The 13,547-nt window shown below is 46.6% G+C and overlaps 1 protein-coding gene across 6 annotated transcripts in view; it reads right to left on the bottom strand.

Annotated features, from left to right (window-relative positions):
• Nucleotides 1-13,547, bottom strand: part of SYTL1 (synaptotagmin like 1) — a 452,201-nt gene that overhangs the window by 18,040 nt on the left and 420,614 nt on the right. The window lies entirely within an intron of this gene.

The raw sequence follows: 13,547 nt of genomic DNA, 5'->3' as shown, positions 1-13,547 counted from the left end.
AGAGTTAGAGAGAATGTCGACCAGATTCTTATAGAGTTATAAACGACATAGGCGAGCGTACAAAAAAATGATTCTACATAAAGAAAGAGGAGGGTGGAGTATCCCTCATTTCTTGTATTATTATTTGGCTGCTGTTCTACAGTATATTGGTCCATTAGTGATTGGTGATAAAGCTAGACTAGCTCCGTGTCATTCTCCTTCTATTTATGAATTTGCTTTGGGAAAGGAGTACAGAGCAGGTTTAACAAAAATGATTGAACCTAGTTATTTTAAAAAGACGAGATTCAAGGTTCTAAGAACAGCTTACACGGTATGGAGACTAATCAAACGCCAAATAGGAATCCCGAATATAACACTGTACACACCTTTTGACGCTTCACATATCTTGCCATCGATATGGCAAGATAATGTGATGTCTAGATGGCGTTTGAAGGGTATTTGCTGGCTCAGTGATAATATATCTAATGGGTCTCTTTTATCTTTTATGGCCCTACAGGATAAATTTAATTTACCTGGCTCTGATTACTTTAAGTACATGCAAATTCACAGTTACATTAGTAAATTAAAATTTCCTCTAGATAGAATACCTATTATGGACTACTTACATAAGAAAACGCCAATTGGCTTGTATTATAAATTGCTGCTAGAAACCTGTCCTGATGATTTGGAGTCAGTTCAAGTAAAATGGGCCGCAGAATTGGAATCAGTTAATTTAGAAGAATCAATCAAATTAGCCAATGAAATTTTAATTACAGGGCGCTCTAGATCACAACATTATATGGCAATAGTATAATATATCTTTTTTATACTCCCAGTAAGATATCTAAATGGAAGACTTCGGTGGGCACATCATGTAGTAGATGTGGGGAGACTGCAGCAGATGCAACACATGTTTTTTTCATGTCCAAAACTGAAGGGATTGTTTTCTTCTATTGAAAAATTCTTGACTATAGTCCTGCACTCGGCAGTTCTCCATTACAGGGGAATTAGTTTTGCTTGGAGTAACATCCGAAGCAATGCCCTTAGAAAGAAAGCAATTCTTATTTATCTGTATGGCGGTTACTCGGTCCTGCATTACGGGAGAATGGATCAGTCTCCCCCCCCCCCCCCCCCCCCACCCCCCCGCTTTTGAGACCTGGCGAGCGGGGCTACTAGCTAAATTCAACCTTGAGCTGGCGATATATATAGGACTAAGGGGAGGAAGAAAAAGAGTATGGAGTTGAAAATATGGACACCGTTGATGGACTGGTATAAAGATTAAAAATATTTAGGAATATGTCTAAGGATATGGATTATATTCAATCATGAATTTTATATGTTGCTTTATCTGCTAACGCTCGAAAGATTCAATTCTTCTGCTGTGTATTATAATACAATGTTTTGCTCTGTTTCGTTTACTTGCTTGTATAAAAACATAAATGGTTAAAAAAAAAAAAGAGTCGGTCTACAAGATCTCAACACCGCTCTCCCAGAGAACGAAGACACAGGTCACCTTCATGGTCCTCTGACTCCAAAACCTCAAAGGCTGACTACTCACGACTTTCTCATCTACTCCACCGATTAGGGTATCACCGGTGGATGATATTGTGACTTTTACTTGTGTAGAGTGGCTGCAAAGATCAACATCAAAATGCCCTCCTCTGCACCTTCGACATCTGTGATTTTCGAAACTCTGCATCACAGGTCCTCCTCTAGACCTTTACTTCCTCTGGTTCCTGGATTGTTAGAATCAGCTCTCCACGCCTTTCTAAATCCTGCGTCAGTGGGAACAGCGCCATCATGGATGGCAAAGAAATACAAGGCACCGGAACAGGACCTGTTATTTCTTAGGTCTGGTCCACCTCCTGACTCTGTCATCGTGTCAGCTGCCAGAAAGTCTCACACATCATCCTCTGCTGTTCCCTCGGATAAGGACAGCAAAGCCATGTACTCAATTGGCAAAAGAATGTGCAAAACATCTGCAGCTTACATGAAGGTGGCCAGCGCTTCAGCGTTGTTGGGTAGATATGACAGCTCTTTCTGGGACTCTATCACGATTTGCAGAGAAGTTACCTATGGAAGACCGGCGGGATTTTCAAGAAATCCTACATGAAGGGGGTCTTGTGGCTAATCAAGTCATAAGCGCGGCAGCAGATTCCTCAGACCTTGCTGCTCATGGCTATTCTCATGGAATCTGCGCTCGTCGATCCTCTTGGTTAAGACTTACGGGTTTGAAACCAGAGGCCCAGCACAGGATTCTCAATCTCCCCTTCAACGGAACCTCACTCTTTGGCTCTCATGCTGACGATGAGATGTCACAAATGAAATCCGAAATGGACATCTTGAAGGCTATGGGGTTAGAGAAAAGAAATGATTTCAGATGCCGCTACCGACTGTATGATCGTCACCAATACCAGAAGAGGGTTCAAACACCTCATTGGTCATCGCAGCAACATCAGGCGAGATCTCACTACCAGAAAGATACACTGTCCCAAAACCATCCAACAGTTAAGGAGCAAGAGAAAACAATGATAATGTATACAACAAATGTAATACCACTGCCATACTGAAATAATACACCACTGTGAGCAAAAAAATGTTATATAGAGAAATGAGGATATTTGTTTCTTATGTCAAAGTACATTTGTTCCTTTTATTCAAATACATAAGCAATCAATATTGACTTCACAATTAATTGGTATTTGAAAAACATAGTTAAAAACAAATATTAAAATACATCACTAACAATAAAAACAAATTTTATAATACAAGTAACGTTGTTTGAGAAAAGTAGTTGTCGACGCAGCGTTTCGGTATATATTAGAATTCTTACACCTTCATCAGGACAATTTCTCAGCTATAGGTTTAGAGCAAGATGAATTTGTTCAGTGCGACCCAGGGTTTTTTTTAAAACCTGGACCCTTGGTTTTAGAAGTGCCAGCTCAATCCTGCTGTTTGCATCAGGGAAAATTCTTTCCTTGAAATCCAAATATATTCCCACTCCACGTCTTACAAAGGGGCCACCGATTTCTGTAGTCAATTTCAAACAAAATGAACTGGAGCGTAAACGTATATGTGGGTTAAAAATCCTGCCGCTGCAGCTTTGTTTGCTGATATACTTATTTTCACGGCGAAACTCCCTCGTATTGAAATTTGGAGTTGTGATTGGTTAAATTCAATCTTAGATAGGACAAACGGCCTCCCTGCACCCTCTCGGTGTGTATCCACGCGAGAGGGTGCATAACATTTTTTTGCTCACCGTGGTGTATTATTTCAGTATGGCAGTGGTATTACGTTTGTTGTATACATTATCATTGTTTTCTCTTGCTCCTTAACTGTTGGATGGTTTTGGGACAGTGTATCTTTCTTACTTACCCCTAGTCCCTCATTGGATTAGTTAGGGGACCTCTCCAAGCTTTTTTTACAATTTTGAGATCTCACTACCACCAGCGTCGACCTGGTAGCGGAAGAGGAGGCTCAAGAAAAGCAACCCCTGCAGCTAAACAACAGCCTAATCAGTGGGCGCTTGCTTCCCCCAACTCCATTACCCACTCCAGTGGGGGAGGGGGGAGGAGTATAAGTTTTCACTTGGACGAGTGGACAAAATAACGCAGAACAAGTAGGTATTCAATATTGTAAGGAATGGTTACTCGATCAGATTCAAGTCACCTCCACCATCTGTACCGCCTCAGAAAAATACAGTACATCGCATAAATATGCTACGCGAGGTGGTATCCATCAAAGAGGTTCCCTGGCGCCAACATTGGCAGGGTATCTATTCCAGTTACTTCTTGGTCCCCAAGAAACGTCCAAACAAGGAGTTCAGGCCCATACTCTACTCTTAAACAAATTTGTCCTCAGAGAAAGATTCAGAATGTTGGCATTACACCAAAACATTCCACACATTCATCAGGGGGGGCAGGATATGTTCTATAGAACTTCAGGATGCTTATTTTCACATCCCAATTTATCGGAAGCACCGGAGGTTTCTAAGATTCAGAATACAAGCAGGCCACTTCCAGTTCAAGGTCCTGCCTTTTGGGCTAAAGTCGGCTTCTCGCATCTTCTCAAAATGCATGGCGGTTGTAGCGGCGTTCCTGAGAAAGAAAAAGATCTTCGTCTATCCTTACCTAGACGATTGGTTGCTCAAAAGTGTCTCTCCCACCCTGCTGCAGAAACATCTAAGATGCTGCATTCACCTTTTAAATCAGGCCTGTGCGTCCACTTCAAAATATCTGTCCTCAATCCAATGCAGAGGATAAACTACTTGGGTGCAACTCTGGACACTGCAAGTGCAAAAGCGTTTTTCGGTTAAGAGACTATTATCATTACTCCACAAGAGTTAAACTCTGAGAACTTATCACCCCACGGCCAGGCAGGTATCCTCTCTGCTGGGCTCGATGGCCCCATGCATATTCATTGTTCCGAATGCCAGGCTACTGATGAGACCATTACAGCAAGCTCTGGAGGACCAATGGTCTCAGATCTCCAACTGTTGGGAGGACATAATAATCCTACATTACTCAGTCCAAATCTCCGTAAGATGGTGGATGCAACGATCTCATCTTCTGAAAGGAGTTCCTTTCCACCAGGAACTCTCCAAGCAAACTTGTCACAGATGCGTCCCTTCAGGGTTGAGGCACTCACAAGGGATCCCTTCAGGTCCAGGGAATGTGCTCAGAAAAGGAAAAACTTTACCACATCAACATGCTAGAACTCAGAGCAGTGCATCTAGCGCTCAAGGCATTCTTTCCTTCCATTGAGCTAAACTCCCTGCTAGTTTAGACGGACAATGCAACAACGATGTATTACCTGAACAAGTAAGGAGGGACCAGATCCAGGCCCCTTTCTCTAGAGGGTCAAGCGATCTGGAAGTGGCTTCTCGCAAGGAACATGACGATATCTGCAGTTCACCTTCCAGGCGCCTTCAATGTACAAGTGGACGACCTACGTCGAAAATTCGTCTAAGTGCACAAATGGGTGCTAAAAGACGAAATAGCTCAATACATCTTTCGGAGATGGGGCGCACCAGACATAGACTTATTTGCGGACGCAGGAAACGCAAAATGCTGCACCTTTGCATCCAGATACCGCTAACCAGGCTCCAGGGGGAATGCACTGTTGATCGACTGGTCAGAGAAATCACTCTATGCCTCTTCACCAGTCCCTCTCATACCGTTAGTGATCAACAACCTTTACAAGTCCAGGACAGAGATGATCCTGATTGCACCAGAGTGGCCTCGTCAGTGGTGGTACCCAGACCTGCTACATCTGTCCAAGGTGCCACTCAGGAGACTGCCATGCCATCCAGATCTACTAACCAAGTCAGGGGGGCAGGTTTTTCATCCCAACGTACCGTCACTGTGAACGACAGCATGGCTCCTGAGTTACTCCAATCTGGACACTTAGGCTTCTTGCAAGACTGTATGCAGATCTTAAAGGAAGCGAGGAGGCCTTCGACGAGAAAGTCATATGCTTTTAAATGGAAGCGTTTTTATCTGTGGTGTACAGCTAATGGTCATGACCCCATCCGAGGCCAACAAGTTATTTTACCTTATCTGTTGTACTTAGCTAAAGCAGGTTTACAGTTCCCTTCTATCAGAGTACATCCGGCAGCAATTACAGCATATAGAAAGTCTCCCACTCAGGCTTCTTTCTTTCAAATGCCAGTTGTAAAAGACTTCCTGGAGGGTCTAAAAAAGGTTTACCCACCAATTACGTTACCTTCTCCTGCCTGGGAGCTTAATGTGGTCCTCTCTAAATTAATGGGGTCCCCATTTGAGCCCATTCACAAAGCCTCTCTACAGTACCTCTCTTGGAAGACTGCTTTTCTAGTGGCAATTACCTCTGCTTGCAGGGTGAGCGAGATGCAGGCCTTATGCTCTACAGCAGAGCTTTCCAAACTGTGTGTCCCGACACAGTACTGTGTCCCCTGCAAATGGTGGGTGTGTCGCGGGATGACACCAGTATTAAGGGCACTTAGAACATAACTGCTGCTAATTAAAAGGCATTCCTTTGAAAGAGTGTCTAAGTTACACTGCTCTGTGGGGGCCGGGCGATTCACAGCAAAGCCCCATTAACAAGTAAATGGTCTTTTAAAGACCTATGAAGTACTCAGGTGGGGCTGGGCTGTGTGTGCCCGGGAAGCTGGAGTGACAGGCAGAGGGAGGGAGACAGAGGGAGATAGAAGGAGGGAGACCGAGAGACATGGGAGACAGAGAGAGGGAGACAGAGGGACGGATACAGAGGGGCGGAGACAGAGGGAAAGATACAGAGGGAGACAAGAGAGGGAGACAGACAGGGAGAGAGGGAGACAGAGGGAGAGACACAAAGGGAGACAGACAGAGAGAGAGGGAAACCGTGGGAGACAGAGAGAGAGAGGGAAACAGAGGGAGGGAGTCCAGGGTAGACGGAGGGGAGGGAGACGGATAGAAGGAGACAGATAGAAGGAGACAGATAGAAGGAGACAGATAGAGGGAGACAGATAGAGGGAGACAGATAGAGGGAGACAGATAGAGGGAGACAGATGGAGGGAGACAGATGGAGGGAGACAGATGGAGGGAGGCAGAGGGAGGGAGGCAGAGGGAGCGAGACAGAGGGAGGTAGACAGACAGAGGGAGACACACGGAGACAGACAGAGGGAGAGAGAGGGGGAGGGAGACATAGAGAGGAAGACAGTTAGAGAGAGGGAGGGAGAGAGAGAGAGGGAGACAGATTGAGTGAGAACCCCCCCCCCCCAGGTGGTCTGAGCTCACTACGCTACGCTCGCTCGCTACACTGCCTTACTGTGTCCCAAAATGATGCATCTCCAAAAAGTGAGTCCCAAACATGAAAAGTTTAGAAAGCTGTGCTCTACAGAGCCTAGTCTCGTTTTCCATGCTAATAAAGTAGTGATGAGGACTCACCCGAGTTTCCTACCTAAGGTGATCTCGGAGTTTCATATTAATCAGTCGATCACTGTAGGAAGGTTGATCCCTGACTATGGTTGCCCCCAACTTTTTGCCTGGTGTTTTGCTGGTTTTCTGACTTAGTTGACCTGGGCCCCTGCTATTCAGGGCCCCAGGCCTACTGCTCTCTCTGTAAAATGGATTCCATGTACCTTAGGTACATATCTAAATTGGATACTGAGTCACCTTATCAGTCCCTGTACAGTGTACCTTAGGTACCCAGGGCATAGGTGTACCCAGGGCCTACCAGGGGCTGCAGCATGTATTATGCCACCCCTGGCTGGCCATCCAAATCTGACACAACTGGCTGCTTGACAGCTGGGGCAAGGTGGTGTAATCACCCTTTGCTTTAGATATAGTATACCTATATCTAACCCTAAAAATGGACACACAGATCTCCTATCAGTCACTCCTATGGCAGGCCTTAACAATCCTGAAGGCAGAGTGCTTGGAATCGTGTGAGATGGTGCTCTAGCATGAGCTGAGCCTGTCTGCGGCTTTCGGGATCCATCCCTTAGCCGTTTCCATGATATCGCATACCATATACTCTTAAGTGCATTATAATCCTCGCGGTTATGTGCCAACTCTGGTATCGCTTTATCAAAACATGTCGAGTAAGGTGTCATACGAATTGGAATACTAACCCCTCGCCAATTCTGGCGACGGGGTTAGCATTCCACCCTTCTAGAGGGACACGACATGCCTGTAACCTATAACCCGGTTAAAAAGCAGACAGAGCCTTAGCATCCACAAAATGGATGCTGCCACCGAGACACAAGTCTGCCCTCCTGCTGCTGGGAGTCCTCCCAGAGCAGGAGATAAGGACAAAGGGTTTCCTGCCAGGGGCGGTGCCAGCACCGTCCCAGACAGGGTTTTGTGTATTGTGGGTAGGCAGGGCTTTAGAGGAAGGTGACTGCACGTGGCACCCCGGTGCTCACTGTGCATAGGCTGGCTGGAACCAGTTCCAGGGTCACTCCAGACCCTGTGCTGGGGAAAAGCCCGCCAAGGAAGTGGGTGTAACCACCCCCCTCCTAGTCCCACCCATAGGGCAGGACTTAGTCGCGTGCCAGCCCCTTTTTACAGGATAAAGAGAGAGACTGGCCCCCTTCCAAATCAGATCATCTTTGGAATCAAGATACCACTTTCCACGAAAGGACTTCACGATTTCTTCCTCAAGATTCTCCCTTGTGGCTAAGGAGTAGTCACCCTGCATCCGCAGGCACCATCTAAGAACACTGCGGTCTGCTGCACGTCCTTCCTCCGGAATCCGACTGCCCAGCTCGACGAGACCCGGCTTCCCTGGCACCTCTGACCTCTACCCACCTCTACAGCACAGCTGAGAACCGTGGGTGCGACGAGACCTCGAGGGACCGGCCATCGCCAAGACTGCACGACTTCTGCACAGCAAGCCCACCGAGTAATTTCCTGGTGAGTGCTTTGGGGTCCGAGAAGCCCCCACCCTGAGCAGCTCCAGCACCGAAGAGCAGCCCCCCAGCATCTCCACGATCGGCGTGGGGCCCTTCTGCCTTCTGCTGCTCACCGCGTTGTTTGGCTACTAGCCCGTTGGCTTGTGGCCTTCCTGACGACGCCCGACGACATTTCTGCTGCTGGTCTGGTTGCTCCAGACTGGTCCTTGCTCCCTCCCAGAAGAGGAGCACCCTGGACCCTCCTGGTCCCCTCAAGACGCCATTTTGAGTCCACCGCGTGGGCTTGAATTAGCCAAGGCTTGTTGCCCAATCCTGGGTAACTTCGACGCCAACGACTTCATCCTTCGTGGGACAGCTCGCACCTCCATCCTGGTCGCCGACAACGCCTCCTGGTCCGAGAGACTGCAGAGCCCAGCAGCGCCCACTCACCTGACTGCGGTGACTTCGCCCGGTGCCATCCTGGTGCCCACTTAATCACTGGCTAGTGATTCAAGAACTTGGTCCCCTCTGCTTTCAGGTTTTCTTCTTCCTTGATCCAGGCTTGGATCCATCGAACTTTCCTTCACTGGTCGCCTGCCAGCAACTTCTTCCTTCCAGGCTCCTGGTCCGGCAACGAGATTCCCGACGTCTTTTCAGACCTATGCAGCTGCAGCCCCTGGGCTAGGTAACTTCGGCACTTCGGTGTCCCAGCATAGCCTCACTATCCTAGGGTCAGGATCCACTGTCGTTTTCTTCCTACCAGGTCGGGTTCGCCCGTGAACACTAACTTTGCCTGTACTAGCCTCCATAGACTTTGTCCCGCATCCCGCGTGAGAGTGCACACTCTGCACCCGAGTCCCCTGGGCCTCCTAGTAGTAATCTAACGATTCCCTAGTCCAGTCCTAGCGATTCCAAAGCCTATTAGAACTGTTACTTACCTGCTAGTAATTCGCATTCCACTTTTAGTGTATATGGTTTTTCGTGCCCCTCGGGCATTTGTGTAACGTGCTAACTTAAAAGTATTTTCGTAAGAGTTTTGTTGTGTGCCTAGCACCCTGTCCTCATAAAGAGTACAGGGTTGTTGTGATTCTAATAAATACACTGTTTATTTTCATAACACTTGTGTGGTGTCCTTTCACTGGGTGTTCAAGGGGTAATGTGATGGTGAAACAGCTGGCTTAACACGCCCTCTAGAGTCTTAGCCTTAGACTGCTCGTATCCATGCTACTAGGATAGCTGGTCTATAAGGTTGACTTACAACCAATCATCAATAAGGGTTGTTTGGACTGATATATAGTGATCACTAGAATAGTGAACACTGCACATCAGGCCAACTTCTCACAATCACTCTTCCCACATTTTTTCCTAATCGTACCACGCCTCATGGGAGGGTGTTACTACATTCCCTGGATCTAAAAAGAGTGTTGAAATTCGATCTGGATAGAACAAATGGTATAAGAAAGTCAGACCGTCTCTTTGTCAACTATGGACCATTACACACTGGTTTCCCCTCTTCTAAAAGGTCCATCGCTCGATGGATAATGTCTTGCATCACGTTATCCTATCAGCTAGCACACAAACTGCTCCCTGGCAGGCCGAGAGCTCACTCTACAGGGGAGAGGTGTGGCGCCGCGGCCAGGGCGACTGACCCTGGAATCTGGGGATCACGGTTCGATCCCCGGCTCCGGCGGCAGATTAGCCCAGCACCATGTGACTCTGGGCAATAGCTCGCTTAATCTTCCCGACGGCCCCCAGCGCCTAGAGACCCTTAGGGGTGATTGTGCGCTTTACAAATGTGGACTTTACTCTACGAGTGGTCAAGCGGCTACTACAGCTCTGCTTAAAAATGTACCTATCCAAGAGATATGCAAAGCAGCCACATGGCGCTCAGTCCACATCTTTGCACACCATTACTGCTTAGACTCTGATACTCAGGTGGATGCTCAGTTTGGGCAAGCATCCTTGAGAAATTTATTTGGATGATATATGATTGAAAACAGGTTTTTGGTATGCAGGTATTCGTCCTCGGGGTTCAGGGATGGGTTTGCTACTCTGTTTAGTGCTTATGACTATTGATGAGTATCCCCTGGAAGAGAAGAATAAGTTACTTACCTGTAATCCTGGTTCTCTTCCAGGGGTATACTTATCAAAGGCATAAGCAACCCTCCCTCCACACCAAACGAATACCATGTATATAAGGATATGTCTGTTACTCATGTTATGGATACAATGTAATACGCCGTCAAAAAGACCTGACATAACTGTCACCTGTGGGGCATGATGGGAGCCTGGAGTTCCTCGAGTTCTTAAAGGCACAGCAGCAGTTTTTTCTGAATGTTGTATATGCAGCCTTCGAGGCTAATCTGCCTACTATTACCCTGCCTTTTTTCCTTATAGAATAAAGGCTATGTTCAAAAACAAGTAAAAGGCGCATTTTCTCAGTCATGAAAATGTTATTTTATATGATGTAAGTTTTTTCAAATGAAAACATTTCAATGCAATATTGGAATATTTGAGCCTAATGTTGTTTAGGCTGCATATCTAGATACATGTGTGTATATTTGAAATATATACATATTATTATATATATAATATATTTATTTATTTATTTTTTTGTTATTGCTCCGGGGTCCCCGCACGTGGGCGGGACTATTCAGTACAGTGCTTATGACTTTGATGAGTATACCCCTGGAAGAGAACCAGAATTACAGGCTAGTGACTTATCCTTGTGTGTCTTTGGTCAAAAATAGCCAAATTTGACAAGGGATGCAATTAGACTTAGATTTAAGCTTACATTTGTTTTCACAAATGGGTCACTAGAACATAGATAAGATTTAATTAAGGATCAGATTACAAAGATTCTGAACATCAGATATTGTGTCCATCAGATTGCCACATAAGCAAGATATCAACCTCCATTGTTCCAGGAATCAGATTAGCCTTAACACCTCTAGAAAGCTACAATTCAGTTCCCTTCTGAGTACCTCTCTCACAGTTCTAAGTGTTTAGACTCTTCAGAAATTCCTTCCAATCTCGACAGCTTTGCAACTCCGATGCTAGGTTTTGAGATCACCTGAGTATTTACCACCTTGACCAATGACCACTGTGCCAGCAATCAGTTTACATCAAACTCCTTTCTCCAAGAATCCAACTAAATCTTTTTAAAAAGGTGATTAGGGTCACCAAACCAACATTTTATAATGCCCACATCAAAAATACCTCCAGACACTGCCAGAAAGCATTTGTTCAACTTTCCAGGGCTTGCCAATGCTGTAACCACCCTTCTTCCTTTAACTTCGAAACATTCTAGATCTCATCGTTCCCCGGCACCCTGGTTTTCTGCCGATTTGAAGGCCTTGCGAACTAACTGCAAGGCTCTCGAAAGGAAATGGAGGCACTCGTACTCGGTTTCCCGGAAGATTGCCTATAAAGAGGCTTTGAAGGGGTACCACTCACAATGTAAAATTGCGAGAGCTGCATACACGGTAAGTACAGTGACGCAAGCACAGAATTGCCCACGTACCCTTTTTTCTGTTGTCAAAAAATTGACAGGAGCGGATACTATCCCGACTCCCCCAGCTCTGGAGGAAGCCCAGTGTAACTCCATCACGGAATTTTTTATTGCCAAGGTTGAGCGCATATACGACTCTATGAGCGCTCCCTTGGCAGTAAATAAACACCAATCGGGACAGGTGGCCGCGATTGAATTACCGCTTCCAATGGCAGTGGTTACAAACTGGCAATTGTTTGATGACATTTCATTCTTTTCTTGCCTAAGTAGTGTGAGATCTGGCTCGCCCCGTGATCCGGTACCTGTAAAAATCCTCAAGTTGCTGGATCTCGAACCCCGGCGAGTTCTCATGAGACTCCTGAATGCTTCCCTAAATGAGTCTCATGTGTTACAGGATTGGAAGCATGCAATGGTTGTCCCTCTTCTAAAAAAAAAGGCAGGAGCCGATGTGTCTAACCTTGCTAATTTTAGACCTATATCCTTGCTGCCTGTCCTATCTAAAGTGCTGGAAAGGCACGTTAACACTCAGTTGACACACCTCGTGGAAAGCTCGGGATTTTTACACCCTTCCCAGTCCGGTTTTCACGCGCATCACTCCACCGAGACCGCGCTACTCGGGGTGACGGAGAGGCTACGGCACGGTATCGATCGCGGGGAAACATCTGCCCTCATCCTTTTGGATTTGAGTGCGGCGTTCTATACCGTGTCTCACTCCATCCTATTGAACTCTCTCCGGTCCCTGGGAGTAGATGGTCCTGTGCTAGCCTGGATTGCCTCCTTCTTAAGTGAGCGCACTTTCCAGGTTTTTTCCACGAAAGCCGCATCTGCCACTTGTCTATCGGCGTATGGCGTCCCTCAGGGGTCCATACTCAGCCCCCTATTATTCAATATCTACATCAAACCCCTGGCTACCATCGTGGAGAACGACGGGCTGACTATATTTTCATACGCTGACGACACCCAAATTGTTTTCTCCCTCTCCAGCAGTGAGTTAGACAGTGTATCAAGCCTGAAAATCGGATTGTCACGAGTAGCAGAGTGGATGCAGAGGCATCTCCTCAAGTTAAATGGTGACAAGACCGAGATCGTTATTCTGGGGAAACATAAAGATCTTTGGGGCCCGCAACACTGGCCCTGTGAAATGGGCCCCCTTCCCCAGCCGGTCTCCGTGGTTCGCAACCTCTGATTTCTCATAGACGACAAACTCTCTATGAGGCAGCAGGCCACTAAGTTGGCCGCCATCTGTTTTACCACCTTGAGAAGGCTCCAGAAAATTCTATGGATGCTGCCCTATGCCACCAGGAGAACCGTTGTCCAGGCGTTAGTAACGTCTCGCCTGGACTATGGTAATGTCCTCTATCTTGGTGCCGACGTTGCTACCATAAATAAACTGCAGGTCGTACAAAACTCGTCGGCCCGACTTTTATGTAACATCCCGAGGAGATCTTCTGCCACACAGGCTCTTCGCGATCTACATTGGCTCAGGTTCCCCAGCCGCATCAAATTTAAAGCCCTGTGCTATCTCTTTAAAATTAAGCAGGGCTCGGCTCCAAAGTATCTACAGAGTCTTGTTCAACCTTACAAGCCTAGCCGCACATTAAGATCTTCGGCAAACTGTGATTTTGTTGTTCCAAGATTTAAACTCGTGAAGATGGGAGGTAGATCTTTCTCCCATCTAGGCCCCAAATCCTGGAACGCGCTACC

The sequence above is a fragment of the Lissotriton helveticus genome, chromosome 3_1, assembly GCF_964261635.1.
Source record: "Lissotriton helveticus chromosome 3_1, aLisHel1.1, whole genome shotgun sequence".
In the NCBI taxonomy this organism is placed as follows: Eukaryota; Metazoa; Chordata; class Amphibia; order Caudata; family Salamandridae; genus Lissotriton; species Lissotriton helveticus.
Note: the sequence above shows the minus strand (reverse complement) of the source record. Positions and strands in the feature narration are given on the sequence as shown.